This window comes from Seriola lalandi, unplaced genomic scaffold (genome assembly GCF_002814215.2).
Source record: "Seriola lalandi dorsalis isolate HSWRI2012SDOR001 ecotype SW California unplaced genomic scaffold, Sedor1 jcf7180002054579, whole genome shotgun sequence".
Taxonomy (NCBI): domain Eukaryota; kingdom Metazoa; phylum Chordata; class Actinopteri; order Carangiformes; family Carangidae; genus Seriola; species Seriola lalandi.
This window is the reverse complement of record NW_019525132.1, coordinates 2,233,777-2,248,378: the sequence shown is the minus strand read 5'-3', so window position 1 is coordinate 2,248,378 and position 14,602 is coordinate 2,233,777. Positions and strand designations below refer to the sequence as shown.

Sequence of the window (14,602 nt, the reverse complement as noted above, 5' to 3'; positions counted from 1 at the left end):
CTTCCCTCTCTCTCTAATGAACTGTTTTCTTCCGGTGATGGAACGGGGACACAAAGCAATGTGATTAATAATTTACTGTTTAGTTTTACTAATTGATCTGTTTTGGGAGCCAGGATAAAAGTGAGGATGCATCCTCGGAGCACAATGCCTTTCATATGGCATTTATCCACAAGTCACAACCAGATCCCTTAAGATGAATAATGAACTAAACAAGATCAAATAATTATCACTTGGGAGTAGGAGAGAGAACTCCCTTACAAACACCACTGAGTTTACCTTAGGTTCTTTCTGGAGATCACACAACAGAGTAGGAACAGGAGATGAGCTGCAGAGAGGCAGGTTGTTATCAGCAACAAAGACCCGAGTAAGGGCTTGCAAGGACAGCACTTGTGATTAGTTTTAGTGTTTGTAAAGTCTCAAAACTTTTCTACACGCTCGCTTTAATTTTTATATTGCTTGTCAAATGTTGATCTGACATTTACTCTTTCTTCGCCTTGACTATCTTTCAGAATAAACAGAATTCACCAAGAATGCCTTCTGGACTCTGCAGCGCGCCTAAACTTTTAATGTCAAGGTGAGTGTAAACTTTGCTGTGGTACAAAGCAAATCTGCTTGACAATTAACAACATGGATCCCATAGGACAGTAAAATAGAAGACACATTCACTTTTGATTTAAACAACCTGCTGCTACATCCAAAGTCTGTCTAGCTTTGGTTTCTCTTTGAAAGAAATGGATGCTTGGATGAAAATGAGGCTGGCCAGTCCCGTAGGAACAAACAATAGTGAGTCTTCTAGTCATAATAAGAGAAAAGGGGCTTTCTAGATAATTTAGAACATTGTACATCATCACAGCGAACATGTGAATTGAAGTGTTCATTTTAATTTAAGTAAATCTGAACTCTTGTACTTCAAATTGTCTTCCATGCACGGCCCCGGTCAGTCATAACAACTCAGCATAGTTAGTGAAGTGCTTCCTGCTGGAACAAATTCAGTCTCCTTCCCCTCCTGAACCTCTCCACAGTATTGTCATGGAAAAAGTACACCAGCCCGAGGCATCCTGCTGGCTCAGCAGGGGAATGAGCATACCGTGTATGTGTGACGTCATGAGTTTGAATCCGGCTTCTGACTTTTGACTCTGTGCACTGTCTGATAAAAAATGAATAACAGCAATGAGAAAAATACAGTAAAACACGTCTACAGCAGCCTGCAGTAACATTTATACTAGAGCATGCAGCACACCTGTGTGCCTCTGCACTGTTGTATCTGGCCATTTATTGAATGAAAAAACTCTGGTTAAATGTATATGAGAGTAACTTATGGGTATATAAAATACACTGATAAACGTTAACACTATTGGCCAGTTATGGATATTTATTTACTGTACACATGGCCTTTTTACTGCCATCAACATGTACTCGCCTGTGCGCCATTTTACTGTTACAATTTTTCCTGGGATGGGGAGGGCCGTGGGTTAAGCGAGACAAGGAGCCTGCAATATATTTATCCACAGCACCTTAACACTGAGAGGGGATTAAAAATGAAATGAGAAACATTCCTTCCTTGACGCGCCAAGGTCTTAAAAAGAGACAGAATGGGGGGGGGGGGACATCTTGTATCACCGAGATGTTCATCTGTTTGCAGATGAGCCATGTGTGCTTTTTTTTTTTTTCCACTGTGTGAGATTGACTCAAATTTACATTTTATTGTTTTGGATTACACGCTGTTGGCCCATTGAACCTAATGTGGTTTCTCCGCCGCCGTATCTGTAATAGTTATAGCTGTTAGCTTGTAAATAAGGTTTAATACAGTGAGCCAGTGTGAAGTACCAATCTGTGTGTGTATGTGTGTGTGTATGTGTCCACATGCTCTCAGCGGTCTCTTATAAATATTCCCATGGCTGGGTAGAGAGTGTCATTATGTGTTAGCTGCAAGTAGCATAAGATTAAAGCACCAACTAAATGCCCATATCATTACCCTATTACCATATGACATATATGTGTATAGGTGCCTGCTTAATTAGCGTTGATTGATTGGAATCAATGACTGTAAAAAGGAGGCTAAGAGGGGGCAGGGTTTGTGGGTGGGAAAGTAGGGTGTCTTGTGAAAGTATCCAGAATTAAACTGAAGATAGTCCTCTTATTTCTGATTTGATTTGGCTTAGCTGTTAAACAGGCAGACAATCTAGTTGCCTTTGATACTCTACTAAACTCTATCCTGCCTGCTCCCCACCCCCCCTCAAAAAATAGTAGCCTAATTTTGTCATGGATATTACACAGACACATGCATGAATCAGTGGTGGTTGTCATAATTATGTTAACATAGGGGATATTAAATGAGACAGGCCTATTTCCAAAGGTGAGACTGTAGAATCAACTCAGCGCTCAACAAACCTCGGTGTCAATCATGCAAGCGATTCATATTCAACTAAAGTCAAGTGCATCTGCCTGGATGCATTATTTATGTCGGAAATAAGCAGCTTAACCGAATCATGCTAGCAGCTATTAGCAAGAGACACACACCTTGTTCGCTCCCTGTCTCTCTTTGGGGGCCATGTTTGAAGTCTAAATAACACAAGTTTGATTGGGCCCATGGAAGCTAAAGCAATCCCACTGAAGTCGGCTGTTTTATAGAGCGGGAACAAAGGTATGTCTGTGTTTGTAGTTGTCATTAGGCTGTGTATCTTTCTCTTTTCCCTCTATCTCCCTCTTCTCCCGCTCTCTCTGTGGGCCAAATAACAGTGGAGGTTAGCTTTCCAGAGTTACGGCTCTATCCTCCTGTCATGAGTGTAAGGCTCTGTTTTAGATCAGCCGTCCCCACTGCGCCTGATGGACAGCTCTGAGGATAAATGTAACATGAATAAAAACAGCACTGTTGACTGTACAAAGGCTTTTTGCTGATGAACCAGAGCTTGCACTGAGGGGAAGGGAGGAGGGTGAGGGGGGGTGAGGGGTTGTGAGAGGGTTAAGCGTTGCCGGGTCTTGGGGGGGTGGGGGGGGTAAGAGAGTCCTCCTCCTCCTCACTGTTCATATTCAGCCTCCACCTTTCAAATATATCTCATTCATAATGGATAGATCCGGATATCTGTTTTGCATCTTCAACTGACAGTTTTAGTGTTTTCCTCCTTTTTTTTTTTCTCTCCCTCTTTACCTTCTCTTTTTTTGTCCCCTCTAGTTGGTGTCCTGTGCTGTGAGAGAGTATGGTTGTTTGTAATCCACAGGAATTTCCCTCTGCCTTAGAGTGAAGCTACAGCCAATAGTTCTAGTACCAGTCTGTACCAGTGCAGGACGTAAGAAACCATAGGAATATGGGTTTACTGCAGATAAAAATATCACAGATGGCTTTCACTCCATTTGTGAGGTAACACTGTCATGTTGTAGTGTTTGCAGGATCTGAGTTACAGGTAGAAAGTCACACTGAATCATTTCCTTTTTAAGCGGAACAGAGAAAATATCCTGGACCCGCACACACATGAACACCTGCACTTACACTCAAGCTAATAAACCTGCATACAACAAAGCCGCATCAGGTGGTCCCCACAGGTTACCCATCATCAAGCCTAAATACAGCCCTCTATCACAGGCAGGCCTCCATTTACCTCTAGATATACACATACACACACATACACACACACACGCCCTGTAACCCTGGCAGCCCTAGCACAGACTGCCTTTTACCCCTTCTTATTTAGATGCACTCGAGGACACAATGGGGGTGCATTAGCGGCGCTCGGCCTCACAGCAGCTGTAATTTCATTGTGGTTACCACATGCATCCTACTTGACTCTCAATTCACTCTCCGGGATGAGGGCCAAATAATGGGATTTACCCTGTCTGACGAGAGCCTCCCACCCTCCACCCCTCCTTTTTTTAGAGTGTGCGTTTGTGTGTGTGTGCGCAGGTGATGTGAGTTTCTCATGCATACAACTAACTACAGGTGTAGTTAGTCAGGTTTATGTGTGTGGGTGTGGGTGTGGGTGTGGGTGTGGGTGTGGGTGGGTGCGGACTTTGCATGTGCGTATATACGGTACAGCACATGCATATGCGTGAATGTGTGTTGCACTCTTTGCTGTTATCACTAACAGTTCTGCCATCAGTGTCAACATCAGGGCTAAATGCACTGCTACTCCAACACTATGGGTTAAAGGGATGAGCTTGTTCTAAATGGACCACAGAGTAATGGCTTTCTAGGGTAAAAGATTGGGTTGAACATCAGCGGAGCGTCACTTTAATCAGCCACAGACCCAGTTTTACATGTGTTTAAAAGCTCAGATGCATCTACAAAGTTACACTTTTGTGGGTGATACTCACAGGTATTAATATTCAAGACCAAATGTCACTACATATTATGAATCAGATGCACATATTAAGTGACAAAATATGGCAGTGTCCATCTGTTGTTTTGATAGTCCTGGTAGTATTTAGTGTTATAGAATACCTGCAGTATATGGAAGATGTTGAATATAGGGCCGGACTACTACTGTATTTGCTGTTACATCCAGAGACTGGAGTGTTAGTCACAGTTTGTCTAATAAGAAGCTCTGCTCTCATCTTAACCCTTATTTCTTAGTAATTAGAATGGGAAAGAAAAAGGCTTAAAAACTTTTAATTTGTATTCATGAGATAAGAATTGTGAGCCATGAGAGGGAAGCAAACAGCTCCCCCATCACAATACAGAATGCATCACTTTTATCATACAGTCAAATGTTCACACACACAAGCTCGCACAGATACACATGCATGCACACATATGCATACAAACAGTACAAGAAACAAAAATTAATCAGGACGAACAAAGCCTGTCTGAACGTGCAGTAGCACATTAGCGTTCACACACACACACACAGACACACACACACACACACACACACACACAGAGAGAGAGAGAGAGAGGAAGCATTAATTTATTCAGGTTAGTGGTGTGCTTTAATTATTACAACCAGCCTCTCTCTCCCCCCTCAGTAATAGCCAGCACGTCTGTAGTTGTAGCTGTCAAAAACAAGCTGAAACAATTTCATCTGTGAGCAGAGAAACAAACACTGTCTGCTCTCTCTCTCTCTCTCTCTCTCTCTCTCTCTCTCTCTCTCTCTCTCTCTTTCTCTCTCTCTCTCTCTGGCTCTCCCTCTCTCGCTCTGTAGTGTAAAGGCCTTTAATCAAGCCTTGGTGTATTTTCTGTTTGTTTATAATGTGATAGTGAGAACATAGCCTCTAAACGTGTTATGTTGTTGTATAGCTTCACTGAACATTTGCCAGGGAGGGGAAATTGATAGGGAGGTTCATAATTAAGCAAATTAATGAGTTTATTCGGTGAGCAACCAAACACTACAATGCCAGCTCATATCTCCACCGAGACATGAAAAGTCTTACTTTGTTGCCACGGTTATTTTTGCCATGAGCTTGTGTGCATGAGTTACTGTATGCGAGTTTTCATCCCTTTCTTTTTTTTTTTTTTTCAGCTTTTACAGCAGACAGACGCACAGAAAAACAACGTGCTGTTTTCATGCTGACTTTTAAGCCTTTGCAAAAACAAACTACAAAGACAATAATGTTTTTAACAGCAAATAAGCGACAGTGGATCCTCAGCGATTGACCATTTGCAGCAATTTATGTATTTTTCCTCAATCACTTGTTTGTCATCAGTGGCCTCAGGGATAAAGATTGCCTGATTTCTAATATCTAGCTTTGTCATAATGGCCCCTGTGACAGCAGGCTATTAATGAGCGGCCATTTTGTGCCTTTGACTGCAGTTGCACTGGGCTTCATTAATTCCTACAGGTCTGAGAGGTGAGGACAGAAGCGAGAGTGCGTGACAGTGGAGGCCACAGTCCCCAGAGACACAACACAATTCACTGTGTGAATACTTGATGATCGCTTTTTTTTTCCCCATTCTTTGTTTTTCAAACCGAGTTTTTGTCTACATGAGTGTCTGATTTCATGTTTTCACATATGTGTGAAGAACTGTGTGTGTCTCAGTCTGTTTGCTAATGTCTGTGCGAATATGACCACAGTGACCACCCCCTCCCTATGAGTTGGGTTTGTAATTACTTCAGTATAGGACACGGAGGCAGGCGCACAATGATAGATGATGACCCCACCCACCCCTCCACCCCTTCACATTCAGTAACGACGGCCCTCGCCACGACACACACAGGGCCACTCCGGGGCCAGAGGAGGAAATGAGAGGCTCTTTAGAGGACACAGACGCCATTAGGTCACCACAGGTGTCCCGCCTGCTGTTCGTTCTTTCTGCCTCACACTTTTTTTTTTTGCTTTCTTTTTTCTTTTTTTTTTTTTGCTTTCTCTGTTTCTCGCTCTGCTTGTGTTTGGCAGTGGCGACAAAACAGGTGTCAGAAAGCAGTGGAATGACATCACGTACCTGCTGAGCGTGATTTTGTTGTGTGCGCATGAAACTGTGTGTGTGTGAGTGCATGTATGAGGAAATGCAGTGTGTTCCAGTATAATACATAGTGCTTAGTAATTATGATATGCAAATGAAAGTAACTTTTAATGTACTCCAACACCATATACCACTGTAATATGTCCAATTAGCATCCTGTAATACTATTATTTGCTGAATTAATATTTTGATGACAACTCTATGTACTGTATGTCACTTACCTGTAGAAGCAGGTTTCTCTCCTTCTTGCCCTGGTGCAGCTGGAAATCTTTCACAGTGAAGTAGCTGCAGGGACTCAATGAACTTGCAAATGTTTGCATTATCCTTGAATATCAAATGTTGATTTAAATCTCATTTTATTCTTCTTTCTTTTTTTTCCCCCATCAGTTTTAAACATTGCACATGAGGGGCTTCATCAGGTCTGACAAAGTGCTGATTCTGCAGCCCTTTGTGATGTGTTTATCGTGGAAATTCAAATCTCAAAATTATGAGCCCCGAGGTGAATTCATATATGAAAGTAGTAGTAGCCGTTAATGGTGTGATGGCAGAAAGAGATGTTCCAGTCTGTATCTCTTCCTCTTCATCTGTTTTTTTTTTCAACCTCCCCTCCCTCCTTCCCCTACTCATCGCTGATATATCTCTCTTCACTTCTAACCACCCTTCCCCTCACCTCTGTCCTCTCATCCTCACTTCCTCCCTCCCTCCCTCCCTTCCACCAGCACAGACAATAAATATCATGTCACGAGGATGGCAATGCTCCTTCATGGAACACTGCATGTTTATTAGAGGCAGGAGAAGTTTAAGAGAAATGCTAACAGTGTTCATTAATGGGCCGCATCCGCGTTTGATGAGGCATGGCACATCCTTGCCATCAGCCAAACGGCAGAACAGGCGGGGTTTTCGGTGGGGGGGGGGGGATGGGGCGGCGGGCATAACGGCCACTGGTAAACGGCCGGTAATTGTGTCCAAATTGTATGGCGAGAAGGCCTCTCAAGGACTGACAGTGACGGAGCAATTATGGCAAGCCAAGCGAGCTGTGTCAAATCAGCCCTCTCCTCCCTTTCCTCCTTACTCCATAGCCCAACCCCTTCTGCCACCCGCTGACGGGGAGTCATATTTCTTGGCCCTATATAGCAACGTGGAGTGATAAACCCTTGATTGTGAATGATAGGCTGGACGGTCCATGGTGGCTTGATGATTCAGATTGTCAATAGCTTTGTACCTGAACACTGGGTGTCACGTGGGTGTCTGAGCAGGTATAGAGATGTTTAAGCTGGAGGGAGGAGGTTCAGAGGGAGGGTGGGTGTTTGGCAGGTGGGTATGTCTCATGTGCTCAGCGACTCAACTGAGGGAGTCTTTACCCGGGAAGGTCATCAGTCAGCGTCGGCTGTCAGGGATGGATCACACACAGTGGAGTGCGCCTGACTTTGGTAATTACATCTGACTGCAGAGTGGGGATGTCTTCTTTTGTGGGCCCACAATGACTGCATAATTTATAATTAACTGCAATCAGTTCAGTCACAAGGATGTTCATCAGGGCTTTTTGTTTTAGGGTGGGGTGGTAGCAGTTTAGGACTGGATCATCACTCAGTTTATCTGAATGTTACACAGTTCAATTTGTAGAAATTTATACCGTTTTGTCAACAAATCTCTTTCTTGTTCCACCACAGCCCTAAAACCATGAGACCTTTGTTTTTTGTTTTTTTTGCAGTCAGTCATTTTTGTTTTCCTCGACAGAGTATGCAGTTAGGAAAGAAATGAATATATATTTCACTAAGTCTTGTGATGTATTCTTTATGACCCTTTTACCATTGTTTATGCAAATCAGGGGTGGGGGGGGGAGAGAAAGAACAACCTATTGGCTGGATGAGCAAACTTTAGATGGAACAAATGGGTTTCATGAAGATCACAGTGGAGAGGATCAATAGGACTGATGATTCAAGGTGTCAATCCATACATGCAAACACATTCTAATTGATTTTTTCCTATTGATTTCACGGGTGCCTCTGCGGCTGTGGTTAAGACGGGAACATGTATTTGTGTTTGATGATAGAATTCAGGCAGTGATTAGTCCAACAGCATGTCAAAATTAGTATTGCTTACTTTGATTTATGGTCATAATGCATATTAAATAAACCTCAGACAACTGTGTGCTGGATTAAATTATGATGGAAATAGTATAATTTATGCGCTGTAATGTGATAATCATCTTATGAATTATGTAAACAATTACGCCCATATATCATACTTCCTAAATCATCTAAAACTAGTTATTTGAATGCCAGTCTTTGTATTTCCCTTTGAATTTGAATATAAAATTGTGATGCATTAAGTATCTGCTTTACATTGTAGCACTGACTATACAAGTAGGGAGCGAACTTCAGTATTGCCAGTGTGTATGTGTGTGTGTGTGTGTGTGTCTGTGTGTGTCTGTGTGTGTCTGTGTGTGTCTGTGTGTGCACGCTTGTGCCCATGCATGTGCACGGGTGCGTACATGTGCCTGCCCGCTAGTGTCTAAGTTTGAGTCCAAGTATATCAATCTTGTTACTGCCATTAATGTCACTTTCAGCTCATCATTCTCAAATTATATTTAATAATAGATAGCTTTTGGGCATAAATGTTAATGCAGAATTGCATAGAATTTTATGTTCTGAAAATGACATGCCTTAGTTAACCTCTCCATATTTAGAGAGCTACTCCACTTCCATGCAAATGCCGAAAAATCCTAATAAGTGAATGCAGGCTCATAAGTTTCTCTGCAAACTTTCCTCTTAGTCTAAACCAAACATTCCCTTCATTCCGCTCTGAGCTTTGACCGGGTCTGCTTGAATAGTAAACAGTTGGTTTGACTATTGATTTTAGTCCTAAAAGCAATTTGAGCTAATGTGGCTAAGATAACATGTCAGCACTGATTCCTAGTCAACTTTATGATACATGCCATTTCCAAAAAGAAAAAGTCAACAGTAGGTTTTCCATGTCAAAGCTTATTATGTGGTGAAAGGTGACACAGTTATTTAATATGATGTTTACTTGATGAGAGATTTCAGAAGTCCATTTTTAAGAGTGTAGTTTGAGTTTCCAAATCAGAGATCCTTATAAACCACCTATATAGCTGTTTCCAGTTCCTCAACATATAGATTCATTAGCCCCTTCCCACCTTTTACAGGGAGTGTGTCTATTGAAATCCCCACTTCTTCCCCCAGCTGTCTTGTACTGTATGTGATTAGGTGGATTAGATCATTGGTACTCCATTGGACCATGTATTGATTAGCTATTAACCCGCTAACACCAAATAATCCATTTTAAATGCTCCCACATTTGGCAGTGGCGGTGTGCGTTTGATTTGAGGTTGCCTCAGGACATAAACGTTGATTTCTCTCCTTTTTTTTTTTTTTGCAGTGAAAGCTCGGGGGTGGGAAGCATCTCTGCAGTCACATTACATATTAACAGTATCTCCAGTTATGTTCTTAAAACATGATGAGTACACTGAAGCTGAGTTGCCTGAAAGATTAATTATTGACACTGTCCTTTGCGCAACCCGATCTTAAAAAGAGTGTTCACTGTTCCATTTTTTTTAAACATCCTCTGATATTAAGATATGTTTCTGCTGTTACTTTGGAAAGCACGTTTTTCTTGTCAACATGTTGGAACACTTTTGCTTGGATGCATGTGGTATGGATTGGGAATTGAAACCACAGAAAGCGACGGATGGAAGTCATCATCATCGAGAGTCACTTCGCCTCGCCTCTGATCAGCGCCTTTAAAGTGTTTGCAACAATATGGCGAAGAGATTAGGCACCACTTCACATCAACTGGTCTTTTTTTTTTTTATTGCGGTTAGAGTTGAGGGAGGGATTTCAGCTTGGATATGAGTCCAGCTCCACTGGGCCTTTGGGGCTAACACAATGATTGTCATGTATTGCTGCATGTTGTTAGCATACAAGAGAGGCTGTTCTCAGCTTGTCTCATTCCCCTTCTGTCCTCTCCAGCCCCTAGTGGTGTCATTTTGTTTATTAGCAGGATTCTGGGTCCTGTTGTTTATTCATAAGCCATTGTTTTAAAGCATGAACTGCTCTATTTTGAGGGGTTCCATATTTGTCAGCTGAGTGTCGGTGGATGGCACCCGTGCGCCTCGCAGCACCTCCAGAGACTCCTATTCTGACAAGGACATTTTTTTCCTCCCCCATCCTCTTCAAGCTCCCGGTGTAATGAAAACTAAATACGCACATCTTCCCTTGCTGTCTGTCTCTTATCCAACTCTCTCTTTCTCTTCTCTTTACTCTCTCTCTCTCCTTTTTTTATCCTTCGCTCTCTGCTTTCCTGACACCTTGGCCAATGGGAGTTGTTTCTGTACCCGGCGGTTGTCAGGAGAGACAGCCAATAAGCAATCAAAGTGGCGGCCAGTGGCTGAGACAAAGGAGCACTCTGCCTTTTTCTGAGGTGCTGCAGCAGGCCGTACAGAGGGGGCTTGCATGTATAATTAAGTGAGAGAGGAAGCCGGGGCCACTTAATCTTCCCCCTAATGGTGATCCTAGCTCCATCACCGGGGCTCCTCTGGGGGGGGGGGGCTGTACCCCAAAGACCCACTCTCCGGGTCACCGCTGTCCCCCAATTGTCATTGGCAAATCTTTTTTATCAGCCGGAAGAACTGTTTTCCTGGACCGCTGGCATTGATCCATTCATCATGGCTTTGTTCCTTTAAGAACTCTGAGGGCACCCCAAGGGTCTGCCGAATGAGCTATTTATCATCCAGCAGAGAAAAATAGAGAAAGAAGTGAAGAGATGCATATTTCACACAGAGTTTTCCTTAAAGCTTACAATGGCCTGACATATTTTCAGGTTTGGCTTGTATTGTTACAGGGATCCCTATCACCTGTGTGATTTATAAGAACATTAATCATGTAGAACTGCAGTCAAACTTTACCTTGATTATCAACTCTAATGAATAAACTTAAATTGTAAACGTGACGTCCTTCTTATGATATAGCCTATAAAACACAGATAATATAGTACCACTCTGTGGGTCTCACAAAATAGTTAGACATTTTGGGAGCACTCTCATGTCTGTATGTTAAATATGTAACTATAACCAGCAGCTGATTAAGGTAGTTTAGCAGGAATGCTAGAAGCAGGGGGAAACAGCTTTATGTTTTTTCGAGCATCCCAGTGCTGTAGCATGTGATCCGTTTACAGCAGGGCTAAAATACAATGGCACAATGCAAAGCGAACCTGGAGCACTTTGTGCTCACAGTGCACAGAAAAAGTGAACTGAACCAAAATGAGACCACCTCTTGAGGTCTAAGTTTGAAGCAAGCGGAACTGAGACAGTTCCCTTCAAATGCGCTATTGGGAAAACGTCAGGTGGCACTCGGCTGACCAGCGATGGAATTATGATCAGCCAGTCAGTCAGTCAGTCACAGATAATCATGATATAGGGCTGGCCCTGCTGTTGCGGCAGTACCTTTAAAGCTAATTAACATGATATATCTTGTTTGTTTAATTTGTAGAAAAAGCAAAATTCACAATCAACGAGTTGTGATTTCGCATGGTGGTTATTTCCTGGGATATTTCCTGGCCAGGCCAGTCACTGTCAGTGGCAACTCATGTAGGTCTAACTGGTTAGTTTTTGGTTAGTGGAATTGCTGAAACGCAGATTCTTTTGTCCCTTGATCACAGGTTGGCTAACTGTTTCTCCCTTTCCAGTCATTTTGCTATAAGCTAAGTGTCAATGGTAAGAGTGGTATTGAGCCTCTCATCCAACTCTTAGCAAGAAGTGAATAAGTGTATTTCCCAAAATCTTTCTTGAAATGAAAGATAGACTTGCATATTCGTTTTACAGATTAAATTTATATCAGATAGTTTTGTCTCATTATTTTATTTAGTTATGTGATTTCTCTGAAGCTAGTTGCATTGACTTCCAATATTATAGCCCACATTTGCTAGTACACACACAGCAAAACCAGAGACAGACTTCCTCCCCCCAGACAAAGCAAACCATGGTTTAATTCTCCTGTTTCCTATTGACACAGCTAAAGGCAGCATAATAGGCCTATTACAGACTACCTGCATCATGCTTAATTCATCGTGGTATCTTCGTGTTTCCTTATTCAGCAGCCCTCTCATCTTTGTGATTCAAAGCAGCAGCAGCAGCAGCCAACAGGGGAGAAACCCCCACTCAGGTCCCCTATGTCTGGGCTTCCAGCCACTAGTGACCCCTCACTTCCTCAGGATGGAGGTGAGGATCTTGGGATGGGGACAGGAGAGCAGAGGAGAGGAGCAGAGAGGACCCGTGTGATTCAGTCCAAATGGAGCGTCTTGTGGTTATCCCTCTAATACAGACTATTATGTGGTCCCACCACTGACACTAATGGGATGTTACAACGATTTAAAATGATTTAATGGCTCCCAGGTTGGGGCCCCTAATGGCCCTCTTTATACGCCAATGCGTATTATGAATGGCAATGACAGTGTTGTGAAGTGCCTCTGTTTCTCTCGCTTTCTTTTCTCTCTCTTTTTTTTTTATTATTTTTTTTTTTTAAGCTGCTGCTCAGGCAGTGTGACAGGTGTCGTTTTGTGTGGTGATAGGGCTGCAGACACTGCAGTGAGTCAGTGGATGGTTGACGGACTCCTTATAGGCACCCATATTGTAGCAGGAGTGTTCATTAAATGTCTTATCGCACGCTGCTTCACTGAAGTGCACCAGACCACATACTAAACAGTTTGTTTGTATTAGGCGTTCACATACATTCACATATAGTGCATCAGATAACCAAATCTCTAGAATCAGACCAAAGTTTAAACAATTCCTTAAACACACTTTTAGAATTCAACTCTAAAGATAGCGATCAGTTTCCCACCATTTGTGCTTTCTGTGAGTGAAAAAGCACCTGCCAGGACTTTAGTGATTTTTTTTCTGTGTATGAATTTTAACATAAGACAGTGGTGGAAGTGCTCACATTCCCACTTGAGTATACCACAATGTAAACGTACCACTAAATAAATATTCTTACTTGAATAGTAAGTACAAATTATTCGAAACAAAAGGTCCTTAAAGTGAAACCTCAGTGCCATAACATATGATTTATTTTACTTTATTGGATTGTTGCTATCGATGCATTATTGGGTTTACAGTGTTTCAGTTTTGGTGTACAGTAGGTCGAGGTGTATCTAATTTTTTTTTTTTTTTTTTAAGTATATTTTTTTGGGCTTTTATGCCTTTAATGGACAGCACAGTGGAGAGTGACAGGAAACGGGGAGGCAGAGAGAGGGGGAATGACATGCAGCGAAAGGCCATCCGATGCGGGATTCGAACCGGGGCCGACTGCAACGAGGACTGTAGCCTCCACACATGGGGCGCCTGCTTAAACCACTACGCTACACGACACCCAGGTGTATCTAATTTTAACTTTAAATGTATATAATTATGGGTAGTTCAATCTATAATTAGCATATTTATAAGTTGATCATGTCTTTTATGTAAAATCATAATTTTATATCACTTATAACTGTGCTGCCAGATAAATGTAGTGAAACTTTGCAGTAAGAAACATAAAATAAACTACTGTACTGTAGAATTTCAATTAAGTACAGTACTTGAGTAAATGTAGTTTTTCATTTTCACTGCTGACAAAACAGATCAAAATTCTGCTTTCTTAAAATACATAAATCTTGAGCAGACATTCGTTAGAAATTAGGAAAACCAGCTGCAATATGATAGATGTTGAAGTGAAAATATTTCAGTCTAGGAACGCATAAGAGGAGACATAACTGATGACTTTAATTTTGAAATCCTCTCCCTTTCCTCTCCTTCCAGTCCTCATGGACAATTCACAGTGTGGATTAAACCTATTGATCACCTCCACCAAGCCAGGTGGAGAGGTTAAGCAAATTGCTCATCCTGGCCACTGTATAACGAGTCTCCTTCCTCAAAGAGACTTCAATTCCCAGACCTCATGCCTCTTGCAGAAATGTGTACTAAACTCTCATGAGTGAAGTCACAGAGAGAGAGAGAGAGAAAGAGACTCCTCTGGTCTTCCAAAAAACCCCCTACTATTTCCCCATTGTATGATGTCTCTAGATGGCCTGGATAGCCTGTGATCCTGGGGTTTTTCTACTGAAACCCCGGAACGTTTCAACCAAGCTGCCCAGCAGACTTTCTCCCTCATTGTTCAAGGCACAGAGAGAATAAGGTTTGCTTATATATATATA

At 42.2% G+C, this 14,602-nt stretch overlaps 1 long non-coding RNA gene across 1 annotated transcript in view; it reads left to right on the top strand.

Moving 5' to 3' along the window:
- LOC111663668 (uncharacterized) overlaps positions 1-14,602 on the top strand; it is a 27,323-nt gene that overhangs the window by 9,560 nt on the left and 3,161 nt on the right. Inside the window, exon 3 of the long non-coding RNA XR_002761401.2 lies at positions 510-574. This is a non-coding gene — a long non-coding RNA (uncharacterized LOC111663668). The remainder of the gene's footprint in view (positions 1-509; positions 575-14,602) is intronic.